General features: G+C 41.7%; 1 long non-coding RNA gene across 1 annotated transcript; it reads left to right on the top strand.

The window, feature by feature from the left end:
- Positions 1-1791: 1791 nt before the first annotated feature.
- On the top strand, positions 1792-18421 carry LOC148150137 (uncharacterized). Its single transcript, XR_015756835.1, has 3 exons — positions 1792-1836; positions 2135-2191; positions 18096-18421. It is a non-coding gene; the product is annotated as an uncharacterized LOC148150137 (long non-coding RNA).
- Positions 18422-20286: the final 1865 nt, after the last annotated feature.

The following is a 20286-nucleotide window of genomic DNA, read 5'->3' as shown; positions in this document are numbered from 1 at the left end:
ATGAGCTTTTTTAGATTCCCTACAGTGTGGAAACAGGCCCTTCAGCCCAACAAATCCACAACTGACCCTTCGAAGGGCAATCCACTCAGACCCATTCCCTTACATTTACCCCAGCACCTAACACTACAGACAATTTAGCATGGCCAATTCACCTAACCTGCACATGATTGGATTGTGGGAGGAAACCAGAGCACCCGGACGAAACCCACACAGGCACAAGAAGAATGTGCAAACTCCACACAGACAGTTGTCCGAGGCGGGAATTGAACCCAGGTCCCTGGCGCTGTGAGGCAGCAATGCTAACCACTGAGCCACCGTGACGCCTGCACTTGAATGAAACAAAGAGTCCCAAAGTTTTTTAAAGGGGTATTATCAAATAAAATTTGGCACAAAACCACAATAGGAGATAATGTGGCCAAATTTGACCAAAGCGGTAGATTTTGAGAGGAGTTCTTCAAAGAAGAGTGAGAGAGATGGAGATATTGGAAACCCCACCCTTGTGGTTCACCGATGACTTGTGTTGGCATGTCGAGTGGAGCATCTTGCATGGCCCTCACTCCATTTATAAAAATCAGCAAGGTTTTGTGAGTAGGCAAGGCTTTGCCAGAAATCGGTTTGCTTTCCATGAATGGAGTGAATAATAAAACCCCCATTAAGCTGCCTATCTCTGTGCTATTGGATAATTAGGTTTTCTACTAATTTTTGAATGACTGAATCATTAACGTGGATGAATTCCAAATTGATTATTCAATGGTGAGTTCGTCACATTGCAACAAATCTTGTGGGGAGACCCCAAAATAAAACTGTTTGTTCTAACCAGAGTGTGTTCAAAGGCAATCAGTGTACGAAAAGCCATTTTCTGTCTAGCTGAGAAGTACTGCTTTCCTCCCTGCCACCTGGAAAGATACTTTACAAAAGTGCCATAGTAATGTAGCTTTCAAAATTCAGTCCCCATTGCCAATTGCAGAATTGCTGTGTGATTAACTTGTTAAAATTGTTGGTGAGTGAAAAGGCTGTACATTGATCTCTATTACTGACTATAGTTCTCATTATTAATGCTGTCTCAACATTACTCATGAAAGAGTCAGAGGGGTAGATTTACCAGGTTTGTTTGTGACACCATGGGAGAAATGTAATAGCTTCAATTAATAAATATGATGGGAAGGTGCTGAGTGCGAATCTGCCATTTTGCTGCCTCCACCTTGAGTAATTTCATGATGAGAAGGCCTGTGGACAATCTTCTCACCCATTGACAACTGAGACATTTAGGGCCTTATTGCACTGCTGCTGACATTAACCGAGCAGTGGGCAAACGACACAAAGTTGGGGGGGGGGGGGGGGGGGGGGGTGGTGTGTGCTGAGTATCTGATTGAGCAATTATGCATTGGGAAGTGGGGATGGTGAAGGGGGGGTTGGATGCTGGGGCTGCACTGCCATTCACTAGAGCTCTGATTGGCTAGCAGCTCTTGACAGGCAGGATTTTGCTACGTCCTTGAACATGGGGGAAGACCCAGTTAAGTAACCATAATATGGTGAGCCTGCTTTATAAGAGGTGAATCGGGACTCTTGCCAGCACTCCCTCCATCAGGTGGGACACCTATCACTGCTATTAAATAGTGATCCACAAGTCTACTCACCTGCTTGTGGCCCTCAGGTTAAATCACCACCAGTTGCTTCTCTCGAATAAGAGAGCAGCCCCTATGATCTGGTAAGACTATAGTAACACACATAAAAAAAACTAATTTGAGTCCTGATTCAAACAGTATATTGTCTTTTGGCAACATTGAGATTGTGAATGGAACTGACAACTGACTGGATTCAGATTCTGTTTCCATGGTAAGCCCTGATCAGCATACAAGCTTGAGCTGCATGCAGCAACATCTCTACTTCATGTGTGAGCCCAATTTTAACTCTGACCAAGAGGAAAGGCTTGAATGGGTTAAGGTCTCGCCTTATACAGTATGTTTTGATGAGTTGCAAATTGAACTGAGACTTGTCAATGTGCCTTTTTTAAAAGGACATATATATTACTGTTCATCGTGCTCCCCCATCCCATAAACTAAACATAATTAATTTGATGTAAGAGGTGCATTTATAATAGCTAATGGTTAGTGTTTCTTTTTGCCCAGTACAGGTGTTTTCCCAAGATAAGCAAGGACAGAGTCAATGATGGGTTCTCTGAAAATCAAATGTAAGCCACTCTCCAAACTTACTGTTGCTGCAGAGGGGAATTTCATATCCTGATTCTACTGGGACATGGTAAAATGATGCAGTGCTCTCTGGTTTGTGGGCCATCATTTGACAAGAGCAGACATTGTGATGTAAGGGCAAAGAGCAGATAATTATTTTCTTCGGGTCTTATCCTGACTCCTTCTTTACTTTCTTCTGCTGTGCTTTCATTTAATCTTTTACACAAAGCTTCTCAAACTGAACAATGAATCCCAGAAATACACAAAGTCTCCAATACCATTGACCTATATTGAAGTACAGGATCAATATCATCACTCCCACTCACCTGGCAACAACAGATGCTTACTGGAAAAAACCATGAATATCATAGTAGTTCTGATGAATGGTCATCGACCTGAAACATTGGCCTGTGTCTGTCTCCATAGATGTTGTCTAACCTACTGAATATTTGCAGTATAGCATTGAAGAACTATGCTGACATTGTTCTTGCTCTCAACAGAGTCAGCCTGTCAAGAATGTCAAAAACTAGAGAGCAGGTAAATTATAATCTTGCTTAGAAGAAACTGGTTATTAGCCAAGAATGATCTTCCCATTTCATACAGGGTCCTTCAACTAAGAACAACAAGGATTAAAAACCTATGATCCTCTAGCTGTATCTATGGGAAAGCTTTCTCTCTCATAATGACCTGAATGGTCATCCACCGATGCTTGCCAGCACCACGTATAATTGCATATTGAGCATCTATGTGTGTACAAGTAAAACGCACAATCCAGGTTGATACTTCAGTGCTGAAAGAACCATGTACTGTCAAAGGCACTGAAAATCTTGCTACACTAAGTGACTGAAGGATCTTTTCTATGAAAATGGATACATATTTGAATCTGAGGAGGCAATGGGGAGAGGGAAAGCAATGGGATTGGTTTTAGCAAAGAATTAGCATTGTTACAAGAGGCTGAATGGCCTCTTCATGTAATGCAACCTTGTAAGGTTCTGTGATTTTCAGACTTCAACAAGCCTAGGATATTTATTGTATTGAGACCCTGTCTTTCGATAGAAAATATTAAAGCGAGATGCTGGTTCAAAGGTTGCTGAAGATCCCACAGCACCTGTCCTAAAGAATATGAAGCAATACTAGAGCTGAAGTCAATAATATGTCAGAAAATCCTCCAAATTCTTATTGCAAATGGGATGTGGCAAATAAATAGCTTAAAATGAGATCATGTCCCTTAAAATATATTTCAATTGCTAAAGAAAATCAATTAATTTTGCTGCTATACCTTGCTGTAACTTATCTGGAATCTGTGTGTATTTGAATGTAATAGGATGAACCAAGACACGTATGTTCATTTAGATTAGCACACTTATTACAAAGTGTCATGATATCTTAATCTGGAATGATGTTATATTAGCAGTTTATCAAATTATAATAGCCTCCCTTTTGAGCTTGTCTCTGTGCTCCGTCATCCTTCATTATGCCTGACACCTTTCAAGTTCCCCAGAACCATGCCTTTAGTTTCTCAGTGATGTTAATGATGTAATCTGCGGGTGTCAACCACGAGATAATATCAGTGGACACAGCCGTAAAAGCATAGAAAATTAAAAATGTAGATTGTTCAAATTAGATGTGTAATCGATGTTAATGTATGATTAATCACATCATACTGTGCATGATGAACGCAAGTATTCAGGACTAATTAATTTTGACATTAAATTGTCTCTGGAGTAATTTAACACAAAAAAAATTCTTCGCTCCCTGCATCAAATTCTAGCTACTGCTAACCTGTTAAAGCTCAAAATGAAACATCAGGACACGTGAAACAGAGTGGGCATTAAGCAGGACAGGAATAAAACAATCATACTTTGATAGAGCAAAAAAAAATCTCAACTTGGAAACAAAGGTCAATTTTGCAGGAAATTGCCAAAAAGAACAAAAATGGCTTGCATCTGTAAAACACTTTACCTTAATTTACTTCCCAAACTTACATGAAATGTCAATGAATTACATTTGGGTAAATTGACTTAATTTAACAATGGCTCAGTTGGAAGCACTCTTGTCTCTGTCACGAGCTTCTAGTTTCAAACCAGATTTCAGAACTTGAGTATTAAAATGAAGGTTGACACTCCCAAGCAGTACTGAGGGAGTGCGGCACCACTGAAGGTGCTGTCTTTCAAATGAGATGTTAAAAGTGAGGTCCCATCTGCCTGCTCTTTGTAGATGCAAAAGATCACATGGCACTGTTTTCCCTGGTGATCTTGCCAATGTGTATTGGTTAATTAACATAACTATAACAAATTATGTGTTCATTGTCCCGTTATTGTTTGTGGGCGTATATTGTGTGCAAAATTGGCAGCTGCATTCCCTGCATTTTAACAGTGGTTACACTCATTAGCTTTAAAGTGCTTTGAGACGTCCAGTGGTTGTGAAAATGGAAGTCTTCCTTTTCCTATGACAATTGCTTTGTAGGTAGTTCCAACAAACAGTTTTCACAAAGTAAGATCCATAGGATAACAATAATTAGCTAATCTGGTTTTACTCAAGGGATGGAGGGAGGAGTGTTGGTCAGGTGTCCAGAAGATTACCTTACTCTCATTTAAATCAAGTTAATAATATTCACCTAAGTGGTTACCTGGATTTAAACAAAATTCAATTGAAAGCCATTAGCTTTGAGGATTTGTCAGTTTCTGAGTGATATATTGAGGTGTTAGTTTTGATTATGATGGATGTATAATATTCAGGGTTTGGATGAGCAGACATTCTAGTTTTGCTTGGAAATCCTGGTATTTCATTAAATATCCTGGTGTCCTGACAATTTCCTAGAAATATTTCAAATGTGCTGATTTTCATCTTTTTGCCTTTCTGGCAAAAATAAACTGGGACTGGGGGAAGAAAATCTGTATGAAATTTCATCCTTTTTCCATTAAATGCAGTGGAACTGAATGCTTCCCCCGACCATCTCCTTGATGTCTCCAAGAGACTGGTCGTGACATTTTCAGTGCCAACTGTACCATTACTGATAATGGTTTCTAAATTACCGATGGAATAGTTTTGCTGACATTGAGTGAACATTTTCGAGACTTTGAGGCCATAAAAGTGAGCAAACAATGAGATGGCGAAGAATTTGGAGGGTAATTTTCCGATGATGATGTACCCATGTGTCCTTTGTCCTTTTTGTGTAGTTGAGGGTGTACGTTTGAAAGGTGATGTCAAAGGACCTTCCTGAATTGCTGCAATGCATCTTGTAGATGGTACACACCGCTGCTACTCTGCATTTCTGATGCAGGGAGAGAATGTACATGTTTGATGGTGAACCAGTCATGTTGACTGTTCTTTCCTGTCAGCATTGACCTTCTTGTGTTTTATCACAGCGACACCCATGCAGGCAACCGAGGAGTATTCCATCATACTCCTCATTTGTGCCTTGTAGATGGTGGACAAGTTTTGGAGAATTCCTAGCCTTTGGAATGATCTTGCAGCCACAATATTTTATATCTCTTCCAGGTCAGTTTCTGGTTATTGGCAATCTCTAGTATGTTGATGTCGGGAGATTCAGTGATGGCAATGTTATTGAATGTCAAGGGGAGATGGTTAGATTCTGTCATGTACGGGATGGTTTTTGTTTGATACTTATGCAGCACGAACATTTTGTGGAAAGCAAGGAAATGGTGGAGACATTGACCAAGTATTTTGCATCTACTTTCAGGCTAGTAAATTTGCATTCATCTTTAGTAAAGAGAGCAATGCTACCCAGGTTGATTTGGTATACATGGACTTCAACAAGGTGTTTGATATTATTCAACATTAGAGGCTTGTGAGGAAAGAGACAGCCCATGGAACAAAAGAGAAAGACCAATATGGACACAAAATTAGCTGAGTGTTAAGAAACAGCGAGTAATGGTCAATAGATATTTTCTGGGCTGAAGGAAGGTTTGTAGAGGAGTTCCCATGGGTTCAGTATTGGGACCCTTGCTTTTCCTTATACATACTTATGATCTGGATCTTGGTGTACAGTGGACAGCTTGCAAATGACACAAAACTTGGCAGAATTGTCAACTATGATGAAGACAGCGTGGAAATCGAAAAAGATGTCGACAAGTCGAGTGGGCGGCTTTGTGGCAGTTGATGTTCGATGCAGGTAAACGTGATGAGATGCATTTTGGTCAGAAGAATATAGGAAGACAATATAAAATAGGAGGCACAAGCCTAAAGGAGGTGTAGGAGCAGAGGGTTCTAGGTGTAATTTTGTATAGATCATTGAAGGTAGTAAGACAGGTGGAGAAAGCAATTAATGAAGCATAGAGTACCTTAAACTTCATTAATGGGGCATATAGTATAAAAGCAAGGAGGGGACATTGAACTTGTATAAGGCACTTGTTAGATCTCAGCTAGAGTATTGTGTACCATTCTAGGCACCAGATTAAAGGAAAGATGTGAATGCATTCAAGAGAGTGCTAAAACACTCTCTTAGTAAGGATGGTTCCAGGGGTGAGCAGTTTCAGTTATGAGGATCGATGGAAGAAGTTAGGACTCTTCCCTTTGAAGAGAAGAAGACTAAGAAGAGATCTGATAGAGATTTTCAAAATCATGAAGGTGTTGGATAACATGCTCAGCTTTTATCTGTTCTTACTCATAAAAGGAACAAGAACTATAGACTGCAGATCTACAGTGTTTTGTAAAAGGAGCTAATGTGATTTGAGAAAATGTTTTTTCACACAGTGAGTAGTTAGATTATGGAATGCACTGTCTGTAAGTGTCATGAAGTCAAGTTCCACTGAGGCATTCAAGAGGGCATTTGATGATTATTTGGATAGAGGTAATGTGCAAAGATATGGGGACAAACCAAGATAGTGGCACTAGGCAATGATGCTCATTTGAAGAGCTGGTGCAGACACGAATGGCCTCCCACATGATAAAACATCTGTAATTCTGTGGTGCACGTCAACTTCTGAAAACAAAGTAAGCATACCATTCATTGGCCTATATTGTACAGTTATATACAGTGCTGCCAGCATGTTGTAAATAGTTTCTGCCATCTGGGACAACTTGGGTAGATTCACCATCAATAATCCTTCTTCCTGGTATTAGTAAAGCTATTGAAACAGTATAGGGAAGTAAGCCCACACAATACCCTGGGCCAAAGGAAGGCTCTGTATTGATTAAACAGTAAAGGTTTTTTATATCTATTTGGTATTTAGTTATATTTCATCCACAATATATTATTGTCTTGTGAGACTTTGGAATCAAGTTAAGAGTAACTACACATTAGTAATTTAGATCCATTATGTTATTATTATTAACACTAAACATGCACTGAAGCACGGTTGAGATTGGATTGACCCTCCTAGGAACAGAGCTTTACATTATAATTGGTGGAGCTTATTTTGAGATGACCTTTCAGGTCCTAACTGTCTTAAATAGCATTTCCTTCAAAGCTTTTATTTTGGTTATTAAACTCTTTACACGTTGTTTTTAATATGTAAAGCAGATTTATTACAACTCCGTCTCCCTTAGGTTTCTGACCTGATATATGATTTGGAGATGCTGCTGTTGGACTGGGGTGTACAAAGCTACAAATCACACAACACCAGGTTATAGTCCAACAAGTTTAATTGGAAGCACTAGCTTTCGGAGCGCTGCTCCTTCATCAGGTGTTGTGGAGTACACAATTGTAAGACACAGAATTTATAGTAAAAGTTTACAGTGTGATGTAACTGAAATTATACATTGAAAATATCTTGATTGTTTGTTAAGTCTCTCATCTGTTAGAATGACCATGATAGTTTCACTTCTTTCATATGTAAATCACAAAACCTTTTTTTAAAAGGTACATTCTCAGGTTAACTGTAACAATTGGTGTCAGCCATGCATTCAACTGTTCTATCCTCCTATTCTTACTCTCACTAGCACGTGGTACCGGGTGTAATCCAGATATTACTACCCTCAAGGACCTACTTTTTAACCTCCAGCCCAATTTCCTATATTTTCTCTCCAGAATCATTGGAATCTCTTCTAGGGTAAAAGTGACCTTTATAAAAAGGACACGTTGCACCTGAATTGAGAGAGGACCAAAATCCTGGTGGGGAGATTTGCAGGTGCTACCCAGGAGCTTTTAAACTAGCAAGGGAGGGAGGGGGTGGGTCCCAATTAGACAGTGAGAAAAGAGATAAGTCTGAGGCTGATACAGTTGAGAAGAGGAGGAAGTCTGATAGTCAAGGCAGGCAAGACCAAGGCAGACAACAAGGTAAGACTGATAAATGCAACTATATTTATTTCAATACAAAAGGTCTGTCTGGTAAGGCAGATGAACTCAGGGCATATTTGGGAACTCAGGGACTGGGATATCATAACTATTACAAAACATGGTTCAGGGATGGATGTGACTGGCAGCTTAAGTGTATAGGTGCCACAGGAAGTACGGAAAATGGGGCAAGAGGGGGAGTGGCGTTTTTGATAAGCGATAACTTTACAGCTGTACTTAGGGAGGATATTCCTGGGAGTACTCCCAGTGAGGTTATTTGGGTGGAACTGAGAAATTAGATAATCATCTTACTGGGATTGCACTACAGAATCCCCCCCGCCCAACCTGGCCAATAGTCAGCAGGAGATCGAGAAGCAAGTTTGTAAGGAGATCTCAGATATCTGTAAGAATGATAGGTAGGGGATGGTAGGGGTTTTTAATTTTCCAAAAATAGACTGGGAATGCCATAGTGTTAAGGGCTTAAATGGACAGGAAATTCTTAAGTGTGTACAAGAAAATTTTCTTATTCTGTATATAGATGTATCTACTAGAGAAGGAGCAAAACTTGACCTTCTCTTGGGAAATAAGGCAGGGCAGGTGACTGAGGTGTCAGTGAGCACTTTGGGACCAGTGATCATAACTCTAAAGTAGTGATGGAAAAGGATAGACCTGATCTAAAAGGCAAGAACTTTTAAAAATTGATTGGGAGAGCCTATTCACAGGAAAAGGGACTGCTGGAAAAGTGGGAGGCCTTCAAAAATGAGCTAATGAGAAATTAGAGGCAATATGTTCCTGTTTGGGTGAAGGGCAAGGTTGGTAAATATAGGGCATGCTGGATGACTAGAGAAATTGAGGTAAAAACAATGACTGCAGATGCTGGAAACCAGATTCTGGATTAGTGGTGCTGGAAGAGCACAGCAATTCAGGCAGCATCCGAAGACAGGCAAAATCGACGTTTCGGGCAAAAGCCCTTCATCAGGAATAAAGGCAGAGAGCCTGAAGCGTGGAGAGATAAGCTAGAGGAGGGTGGGGGTGGGGAGAGAGTGGCATAGAGTACAATAGGTCAGTGGGGAAGGAGATGAAGGTGATAGGTCAGGGAGGAGAGGGTGGAGTGGATAGGTGGAAAAGGAACTGGGCAGGTCGGACAAGTCCGGACAGGTCAGGGGATCGAGTTGCTGGAGGTTAGAAGCTAGGATGAGGTGGGGGAAGGGGAAATGAGGAAACTGTTGAAATCCACATTGATGCCCTGGGGTTGAAGTGTTCCGAGGCGGAAGATGAGGCGTTCTTCCTCCAGGCGTCTGGTGGTGAGGGAGCGGCGGTGGAGGAGGCCCAGCACCTCCATATCCTCGGCAGAGTGGGAGGGGGAGTTGAAATGTTGAGCCACTGGGCGATTTGGTTGATTGGTGTGGGTGTCTCGGAGATGTTCCCTAAAGCGCTCTGCTAGGAGGCGCCCAGTCTCCCCAATGTAGAGGAGACCGCATCGGGAGCAACGGATACAATAGATGATATTAGTGGATGTGCAGGTAAAACTTTGATGGATGTGGAAAGCTCCTTTGGGGCCTTGGATAGAGGTGAGGGAGGAGGTGTGGGCGCAGGTTTTACAGTTCCTGCGGTGGCAGGGGAAAGTGCCAGGATGGGAGGGTGGGTCGTAGGGGGGCGTGGACCTGACCAGGTAGTCACGGAGGGAACGGTCTTTGCGGAAGGCGGAGAGGGGTGGGGAGGGAAATATATGGAGAAATTGAGGCTCTGGTCAAGAAAAAGAAGGAGGCATATGTCAGATATAGATAGCTAGGATTGAGTGAATCCCTCGAGGAATATAAGAACAGTAGGAGCATATGCACGAGGGAAATCAGGAGGGCAAAAAGGGGACATGAGATAGCAAATAGGGTTAAGGAGAAGAGATTCTACAAATATATTAAGGGCAAAAGGATAACTAGGGAGAGATTAAGGCCCCTTAAAGATCAAGAAGGCCACCTGTGTGTGAGATGGGTGAGATACTAAACAAATATATTGCACCACTATTTACAGTGGAGAAGAATGGGGAAGCTAGAGAGCTTGATGAAATAGTAATATTTTGAAAAGTGTCCATATTACAGGGGAGGAGGTGCTGATTGTCTTAAAACATATAAATATGAAGAAGTGACAAGGAAGGTTAATGAAGGCAGAGCAGTGGATGTTGTCGGTGTGGAATTCAGCAAGTCTTTCAACATGGTTCTGCATGGTAGACTGGTCAGCAAGTTTTGACCAGATGGAATCCAGGGAGAGCTAGCCATTTGGATACAAAATTGGCTTGAAGGTAGGAGACGGAGGGTGGTGGTTGAGGGTTGCTTTTTGGACTGAAGGCTTGGAACCAGCAGTGCACAATAACGATCAGTGCTGTACAACTCTATACTCTTTCTGACTTTGATACACTTTTCCTTCTGATGTGTTAACGAGGTACAATTGTTGCTGATTTGATACATGGTGCATGACAGCTCCATTCCTACTGAGATCCATGATACATACAGTTTTGCCTTGTTCCAATCTTGGCAAGGTTTTTGTGTTAAACTGTCTGCTGTAGTTAGTCACTTGTTGCTAATGAAATTTCTGTTCTTCCTGACAAGTGATTTTTTTTAGGTCCGTGGATGTCTTTTGTGGAGTCAACTGCTTCAGAAGGATAAAGTGTTGAGTTTTCTTCACAATAATGGTTCTGATGGTGAGAAGCCACATTGGAGTGCATGGGGCTGCAGACTAGTGGATCTGAGAAGAAGTATTCTTTTTGAAGAGGTTTCTGACTGTTTTCCCTCCGTATTAAGCTTCTCTTTTCAACTGAGGATATCATGTTGAGGTAGTGATGTTTTAGACCCTGAATTGGTTGCAAGTTTCTCAATTATCTTTATGGAAATTATACGCTTTACTGTGTATAACCACATCTGGGATTTCTTAGCTTTAATCCACTGATGGAAATAATGGGCCACTATTCACTAAGACTGTTATTTAAACATAAACCAGTCAGTCCCTAGGCATTCCAATGGCTAGGTATGAAAGGCAGTAGGAATCCGTGGTCCCCTCCTTCTGTGACTATGTATGGCATGTAGGTATTCTGGTAATACCTAATGAAAACTTCGATCTGTTTAGAAACTCCTGTTTATAATAATGAGTCTGTTGTTGAAAACCAATAAGTTGTCAATGACTGTATGATGGTTTCTTAAATTACTGGGTTTCTTTTCTGGACACTCTTCTGCACATTGTTGATGACAAGGAGTTCAGAAACCTTTATCTCTTCCTCTCTGATGAGTTTAAGCTTTGTTATTGGCCACAACATTTTGACTGCTAGAGCATATGAATTGAGTTCACCAACAAATTCATTGGCCTGTGTAAGGTAGTCAACTGTCACTCTGTTAGCTGTGACAGGGGTTAACTGCTGATCCCTGTGCTTGCCTTGCAAGTATTTTCAGACTGATACTTTAAGAGTACTTTTGATTTTGAGCAATGTTCTGCTTATACCATGCAGTTCACTGTGAGATAGTTGCAGTCTCTTCCACCAAGGCATAGATAAGTTTTGTGTAAATATAAAGCCAGGAAGCTTATCATGGTTTTCAGCAGTCCTCAGTCAAGTCAAGGAAGGGACCCCAGCCCAGTAAGTCATGGCAGCCTCTGACACTAGTCTAGGTGTTTGGACATAGCCACTTAGTTGCTCAGAGTCAGGATACTGTTCACATTGGGATGAGGAGCCAACTGTAGGACAGCCTACCACCCGTCTTGACTCTTTTTGCCCTATTGTGGGATGTTTTCCTCCTGGAATGAGTGAAAAGCAAGTACTTAGTAAATAAAAGTGGTTGGCATAACAGTTACTTGTGGTCGCTATACTGAGTGATTAGGTGGACTGAGGGTATGTCCTGAGTGGTGTCAGGGGTTGTGGTTAGTGACAGATTGTGAGATTCTGAGAGTGGTAAACCATGGACTTTGGTGGTAAGTAGGTACAGCAGCAGAGATAGAATGGGAGTGAGGTATTGGAGAGAAGATTATGGCACTTACTCTGGCTGAATACGGAAGGTCATTGACCTATTTCTTTACAGTGCTGTCCAATCATCCATGGCTGAGACTGCTTTAACTGGGTGGGAACCTTGGATCAGATTGGCATGGCCTGGTGCAGTGGCCTCTTTTGCTAGTTCTGGGAGATGACCATGTCCCATCTGATCACTAGCCCATCCAGCAGGACCTTCTGGTCCCTGCCCACAATATAAAGTGCCAATTTCCCCTTGTTTGCCACTTCCAGGACAAATTTCAGGAACTGTGTAGGGCAGTGGTTGTTCAGATGGGCAATGGCCTTTTAAAGATGGTGCTGACGCCTGAGATCCAGTTAATTCCAGGATATCCCAGTACTGCTGAGTTAGTGTGGGAATGGTGCATGGTTAGATGCGGATAGAATTAGATAAGAGCATGCCACAGTGGTTTGGTAGGTAATTAATGAGATGAGTTAGGCAAGATATGCATAGAAAACCCATTAAGCCTTGCAACAAAAAAACCCTCCAAAAACATGGCTCTGCTGGGATTTAGCCAAATATTACACAAGATTCTGCCCGTTAAAACTGTGCCCTTTGGCTCTTGATATAAGTGGGAACATTTTATTCTTATCGAGTCTGGATAACTCTGTTTCCTATCCCTCAACTAATTTTATGCCGACATCACTACTTTCCCTTTTATTCCCTGACTACAGGCTTTGGTGTGCAGCACTATATTTCCCACGTTTTGGAAATCCATATATACCACATCAACGGCCTTCCCTTCCTCATCTCTCCCTTTTACCTCTTCAAAAACTCCAGCGAATTAGACAGATTTTCCCTTAATGAATCCATGCCAACTCTTCTGAATCAGTCCACATTTTTCCATGTGACTATTTACTCTATCTCAAATCAGTGATGTTTGAAGTTTCCCCATCACCACTATTAAACTGATTGGTCTGTAATTGCTGGGTCTATCTTTACAACCTTTTTTTGAACAAGGCATACTGTTTGCAGTTTTCCCACCGTCTGACACCACTCGAAATGCAGGAAGGGCTGAAAGTTAAATGTGAGTGCCTCTGGAATCCCCACTCTCATTTCCTTCAATATTCTTGATTTGGAGATGCTGGTGTTGGACTGGGGTGGACAAAGTTAAAAATCACACTACACCAGGTTATAGTCCAACAGGTTTATTTGGAAGCACCAGCTTTCAGAGCGTCGCTTCTACAACCTGATGAAAGAGCGACGCTCTGAAAGCTAGTGCGCTTCCAATTAAACCTGTTGGACTATAACCTGGTGTAGTGTGATTTTTAACTTCAATATTCTTGGAAGTATCTCTTCCAGTTCCAGTGCTTTATCAACTTTATGCACTAATGACTTATCCAATACTTCCTCTTTATCAATTTTAAATCTTTTTAGTGACCGGGTTTTCTTTTCTGTCACCATAGTTTGGGCAGCATCTACCTTGTAAGTAAAGACAAATGCCAAGTATTAATTTAACCTCAATAACGCATCTTACCACTAAGTGTAGCTCCTCTTTATGCTGTGTAATCAGCCTTACTCCTCCTTTTACCACCCTTTTCTATTGATGTGCTGAAAGAAGACTTTGGGATTTCCTTTTATGTTAGCCGCCATCTTTCTCTGAATCCTTATTCATTTCCCTTTGAGACTCTGTATTCAGCTTGATTGTCAATTGTGTTTACTACCTGTCATCAGCACACTTCATCTTTAATTTAATTTCTAACTCCCTAGTAATCCAGGGAGCTCATGTTTGACTTTCGCTTTAACAGAAGTATATGTTGATTGCCTGAGCCAATATCTCATTGAAGGTAGCCCATTGTTCAGCTGCTGTTTCTTCCACCAACTTCTAGTTTCAGTCTATTTGGCCCAGCTCTTATCTTTGCAAGAGCTTCCCTTCCACTGACACCCTCCCTCGACTGACTGAACTGGTCCTCACCCTGAAGAACTTCTCTTTCCAATCCTCCCACTTCCTCCAAACCAAAGGAGTAGCCATGGGCACCTGCATGGGCCCCAGCTATGCCTGCCTCTTCGTAGGATATGTGGAACAGTCCATCTTCCGCAGCTACACTGGCACCACCCCCCACCTTTTCCTCCGCTACATCGATGACTGTATCGGCGCTGCCTTATGCTCACACGAGGAGGTTGAACAGTTCATCCACTTTACCAATACCTTCCACCCCAACCTCAAATTTACCTGGACCGTCTCAGACTCCTCCCTCCCCTTCCTAGACCTTTCCATTTCTATCTCGGGCGACCGAATCAACACAGACATTTACTATAAACCGATCGACTCCCACAGCTACCTAGACTACACCTCCTCCCACCATGCCCCCTGTAAAAACGCCATCCCATATTCCCAATTCCTTCGTCTCCACCGCATCTGCTCCCAGGAGGACCAGTTCCAATACCGTACAACCCAGATGGCCTCCTTCTTCAAAGACCGCAATTTCCCCCAGACATGATCGACGATGCCCTCCACTACATCTTCTCCACTTCCCGCTCCTCCGTCCTTGAGCCCCGCCCCTCCAATTGCCACCAGGACAGAACCCCACTGGTTCTCACCTATTACCCCACCAACCTCCATATACATTGTATCATCCGTTGTCATTTCCGCCACCTCCAAATGGACCCCACCATCAGGGATATATTTCCCTCCCCTCCCCTATCAGCGTTCCAAAAAGACCACTCCCTCCGTGACTCCCTCGTCAGGTCCACATCCCTCACCAACCCAACCTCCACTCCCGGCACCTTCCCCTGCAACCGCAAGAAATACAAAACTTGCGCCAACACCTCCCCCTTTACTTCCCTCCAAGACCCTAAGGGATCCTTCCATATCCGCCACAAATTCACCTGCACCTCCACACACATCATTTATTGCATTCGCTGCACCCGATGTGGCCTCCTCTATACTGGGGAGACAGGCCGCCTACTTGCGGAACGTTTCAGAGAACACCTCTGGGACACCCGGACCAACCAACCTAACCACCCCGTGGCTCAACACTTCAATTCCCCCTCCCACTCCACCAAGGACATGCAGGTCCTTGGACTCCTCCATCACCAGACCATAGCAACACGACGGTTGGAGGAAGAGCGCCTCATCTTCCGCCTAGGAACCCTCCAAACACAAAGGATGAACTCAGATTTCTCCAGTTTCCTCATTTCCCCTCCCCCCACCTTGTCTCAGTCATATCCCTCAAACTTAGCACCGCCTTCCTAACCTGCAATCTTCTTCCTGACCTCTCCGCCCCCACCCCCTCTCCGGCCTATCATCCTTACCTTGACCTCCTTCCACCTATCGCATTTCCAACGCCCCTCCCCCAAGTCCCTCCTCCCTACCTTTTATCTTAGCCTGCTGGACACACCTTCCTCATTCCTGAAGAAGGGCTCATGCCCGAAACGTCGATTCTCCTGCTCCTTGGATGCTGCCTGACCTGCTGCGCTTTTCCAGCAACACATTTTCAGCCCAGCTCTTATCTTGCCGACTGAAATCCATTTGCTGTCAGTTGATTGTTCTTACTCTGGATTGACCATTGTCATTTCCTATAGTTATTCCAAACTTTATTCTACAATGATCTTTTCTTGTTGGACTGGACACACAATGCTGTAGGAAATTCTCCTGGACACAATCTAGAAGTGTTTGTTCCTAGCGGTCACTTACATTACCACTATTCCAGTCAATTTTTGGATAAATGAAATCCTTCATTATAACATTTCTTTGATGTACAGCTCTCTGTCATTTCCTTGCAGATTTAATCTTCTATGTCCTTCTCACTAGCCAGTGGTCTATTTATTACACAGAGCAATGTGACTGTATCCTTCTTGTTCCTTAGTTCTAACCAAATTGATTCTGTCCTTGAACCCTTGAAACATCCTTATTCTCTCATACTGTAATGCTCTCCACAACCAAAACTACTACCTCCCCTCCTTTTATTCTTTTCTGAAAATTCTGTAACCAGGAATATTTAACATCTAGATCTGCCCTTCCTTCAACTATGTCTCTGTTATCGCAACAACATCATAATCCAATGTGGCAATCTGTGCCTCTAATTCTCAGTCTTATTAGCTACACATTATACATGCACATACATTCCCCTGCACAAGAACCTTGATTTAGACTTAATTATTTTCTCCCATACTCCAATTCCACCTATTAACTTACTATTCACTATTTTGATGCTGTCTGCCAATCCCAGCATTTTTGCACCCTGGTATTACTTTCCAATTTTCGCTCCTGCTTCCCAAACTCCTGCCTGGTTAGTGTAAATCCTCCCCAACAGCAGTAGGAAAACTCTCAGCATAGTCCCAACTCTGTTCCAGCTTGTAGAGGTATCATCTGTCCCAGAGCAATACCAGTGTCCCAGAGGTCTAAAGCACTCCCTCTTGCAACAAATTTCCAGCCATGCATTCTTCTACCTTCTCTTCCTATTTCTGTACTCACTTACATGTGGCACCAGGAGCAGTTCAGAAATTACTAAGTGAGAGGTTCTACTTGCTAACTTTCTATGTGGATCCCTAAATTCTGATTCAGGAACACAATCCCCCTCCCTACCTATGATGGTACCAATGTAGACCACAACATCTGGCTCTTTGCCTTCTCTCAGATTTTGTTATTATAAAACATGATTTTGAAACAAACCTGCAGTGTGAAGAAATGTGTTCACTTGTTTTTGCCTGTACTTCTACTGAACTCTTGTAATCAATTTAAATCACAGGAACAGCTTTTACCATACAGCCCAGTTCAATTCCCTGTGATAGAATTGTAATTTTCAAATTTGCTTGGAAATGTTTTCTCCACAGTCATTATACTTAGCTGCTATTGTTTCTTCATTCAAGTTTTTCACTTGAAAGATTGTAAGATTTTTTTTTAAAAGTTGTAGATTTAAGCTGATTTTAACGTTCAGGCTTTACTTTTTTTTGCAATCTTATCAATTATATTAAAGGTCAGTCTTCACTAAATCACATTCGATGTTTCAAATATTGTAATTATTTCTATTAATGATAAAGGATAATGAAGATGAGTTACTCCTGAAGTTTATTCTTAAAAGTTTTGCTGCCTTTATGAAGATTCTTAAGTTTCCTCTTTTTGGTTTACTTTCCTGAAATTTTCAGATATTTTCCTTTCTTTTTCTTTCAATTTAACCACTCAATGTTTTTTAACTATTCATTCGCTTTAGCTGTAAAAATAATTTCACCCATTTAAATATCATTGAAATGCTGTAACTTCCAAAAAAACCATATGTTAGGTTTTCATACAAAATGGGATCCTCCATTTTGTACAGAAACCTGTTTTTCATAAACTCTTCTACTGCCACCAATGTAGGAAAGGCAGTGGCCAATGTTGTATAGGCAAGGACCCAAAACCAGCAGTGCATGGATGAGAATTTATTCTGCTTTATTGGTGGATACTGGGGGATGAGTGTTGACCAGAACCCCAGAAATAATCACCTTGGTCTTCTTCAAAGATAGAGAACAAGCAGGGCCTGGTTTAACATTTCATCGAAAACAAGGTATCTTTAGCAGTGTCAACCTGAACTCTGAAGTAAGTCACTTGAATGGGACTTGAAGCATTTGTCTTCTGATGAGTGCTACCAACCGAACGACATCTGACTAAATTGAAGTCAATTGTAGGCCACCAGAAATTTAATGATTTTCTCTATCTTTTAGAACCCTGTATCTGGACCATGAGGAGAAACATCACTTGATAGACTACCTGCGAAGACATAGCCCATCCAAGTCTGTCAGCCATCTTGATTCTGTCTGTCTCCAACTGATAATACCAACAACAATTGAAATTATTCAACAAACTGACAGAAGGAGCAACAAAAAAAATGAGAAGTGGGTGTCATTGTTTGCAAGTTTAGTTTTCGAAGCTTCCTGCTTTTGTGATTATTTCAACACATCTCTTCTCTAAAACCTGCTTTTCAATCACCTTGAAAAGCTACCTTAACAAGGAGGGTTTTTTTCTCTCCCCATGAAAGAAATGGAATCCTTTTTGTAATGGTGTTGATGGCTGTCTGATGTACGTAGTGGGCACAGCAAATTGAAATGACTTGTCTTTTTGCTGGCATCACAAGCCTTTCCTGTTTGGCAGTGCCACCTGTCTGAGAGGAGATTTTGTATGGACAAAGCTGATGCCAAATTGCGTGGGCCACACTGAGGGATTTTTTTAAAATTCTGAAAGCGTCATTAAACCAACTGATTTTTCACAGGAAAGCTGACAGACCACCACACAAAGAAAAACATACAGTAAGCAGTTTTCAAAAAAAGAGACAGAGAAAAGAAGCTGGGGAGAAATGGCCTGGACTTTTGTGCCATTTTTAATTTGAGTGGATGGGACCTGACTGGTCGCTCTGCATTTCAATCCCGAGGCAGACTGTAAAACGTGTGAGAAAGTATTGCACAAAAAATTCTCATATGCATATGAAAATAATTGTATAAAGGACCAAGGGATTAAGACAAGATAAATTCATACTAAGCTGTACACATTCCATTGACAAATTTGCTGTTTTTACATTGTTTCTTCAGAGATCCTGGTTACCGGGGGGATGACATTAAACTGAAAGAAAATGGCTTATTATGTGTGATAAATTCAAACAAAGATGACGCACTGTACCCACTGAGTATATCTAAGAAATTGTGAGGAAATGTCAAACATTTCAAAAGAAACCTGCTGTAAATTCTAGTTATGGAGACCATAACGGCTTGGTGCTGACTAAAAGATCCCTTTGTGTTCGGGCTCTGCTGACACACATACACAGAGCGTTTGATATTATGAGGGAAAGTTAAGGGGGGGGAGGTGGTGCGTGCGGGGAGGAGATTGTCACATAAAGGCCTGAAATAAAACCTGTGGATGTGACAAAATTCAGGCTCTGAGTGGACTGCGAGTTGGCAGCAAAAGACTTGGCCTTGGGCATGGCCTGTGGGCAAAATAAGCTTGATGCAACTTGCCGCATAAACATTGGCCAACTTGTCTTAATTTCAGAGTTCCATGCAGAAACTTTTTTTTGTCACGAAGGGGAGGCTATTGAACAAATGACTAACAAATGATTTCACAGTGTTTCTGCAGGCTTGAGTTGAGCAGAGAATTGGGGGAAGGGGGTTGGCGGCTGCATCTACAACAAGAAATTGCATGTCTAAACTTTTAGGCAGGAGAGGTAAAAGGACGTGCCTAGAGACCCCTGCCACTGTAGCAAATTATCTATTTCACAGTGAACACGATAGTCTATTGCTATTCAAATGTTGAACTGCAGGGCATGGTGTTGAAATCTGAAGTTGACACCAGACCAGAGGAAGTGCACCAGTTCATCTGAAAGTCAATCAGGCAAAGTGAATACCATTGAACAAAAATCAAGCTTTCAGCAAAAAAACCCAGTAGATTTTCTTTCAATGTGCATTTTTTTTGTATTTTTGAGCTATTTCTATTTTAAAGTGAGAATGCCATTTTGGCATAAAGTTTTGTAAACATGTTTACAAACGTGACAATATGTCAGATTTTGATGACCTTGTGATTTAGTGAACCCAATTACATACAACAATGTCACATCACATCAATTGACCCTGTGTGGTATCTCAGTTAGTGACTGCCCTGATCTGGTGATGGTAATGTAGAACATATTACCTGGCTGATCCAGGCTGAGTTTGTTTACCTTGGTTGGAGAAACAAAGTCTTCTCCTTCTCCCTTCTATGCCCCACTGCCCTGAAGCCAAACCACTTTTTCACTGCTTTAAATACAACATAAGTTTTCTCTATGCATCAAGGACTCTTTCTAATCTGGATGGTTCATGGCTCTAGGTCTCTGACTAAGATGCAACATGGCTTGGAAATATAGGAGAAAATATACCCTTGTAATTAAAG

Source organism: Chiloscyllium plagiosum, unplaced genomic scaffold (assembly GCF_037043375.1).
Source record: "Chiloscyllium plagiosum isolate Xiang-an unplaced genomic scaffold, Cpla_swu_hap1 HiC_scaffold_4, whole genome shotgun sequence".
NCBI lineage: Eukaryota > Metazoa > Chordata > Chondrichthyes > Orectolobiformes > Hemiscylliidae > Chiloscyllium > Chiloscyllium plagiosum.
Note: the sequence above shows the minus strand (reverse complement) of the source record. Positions and strands in the feature narration are given on the sequence as shown.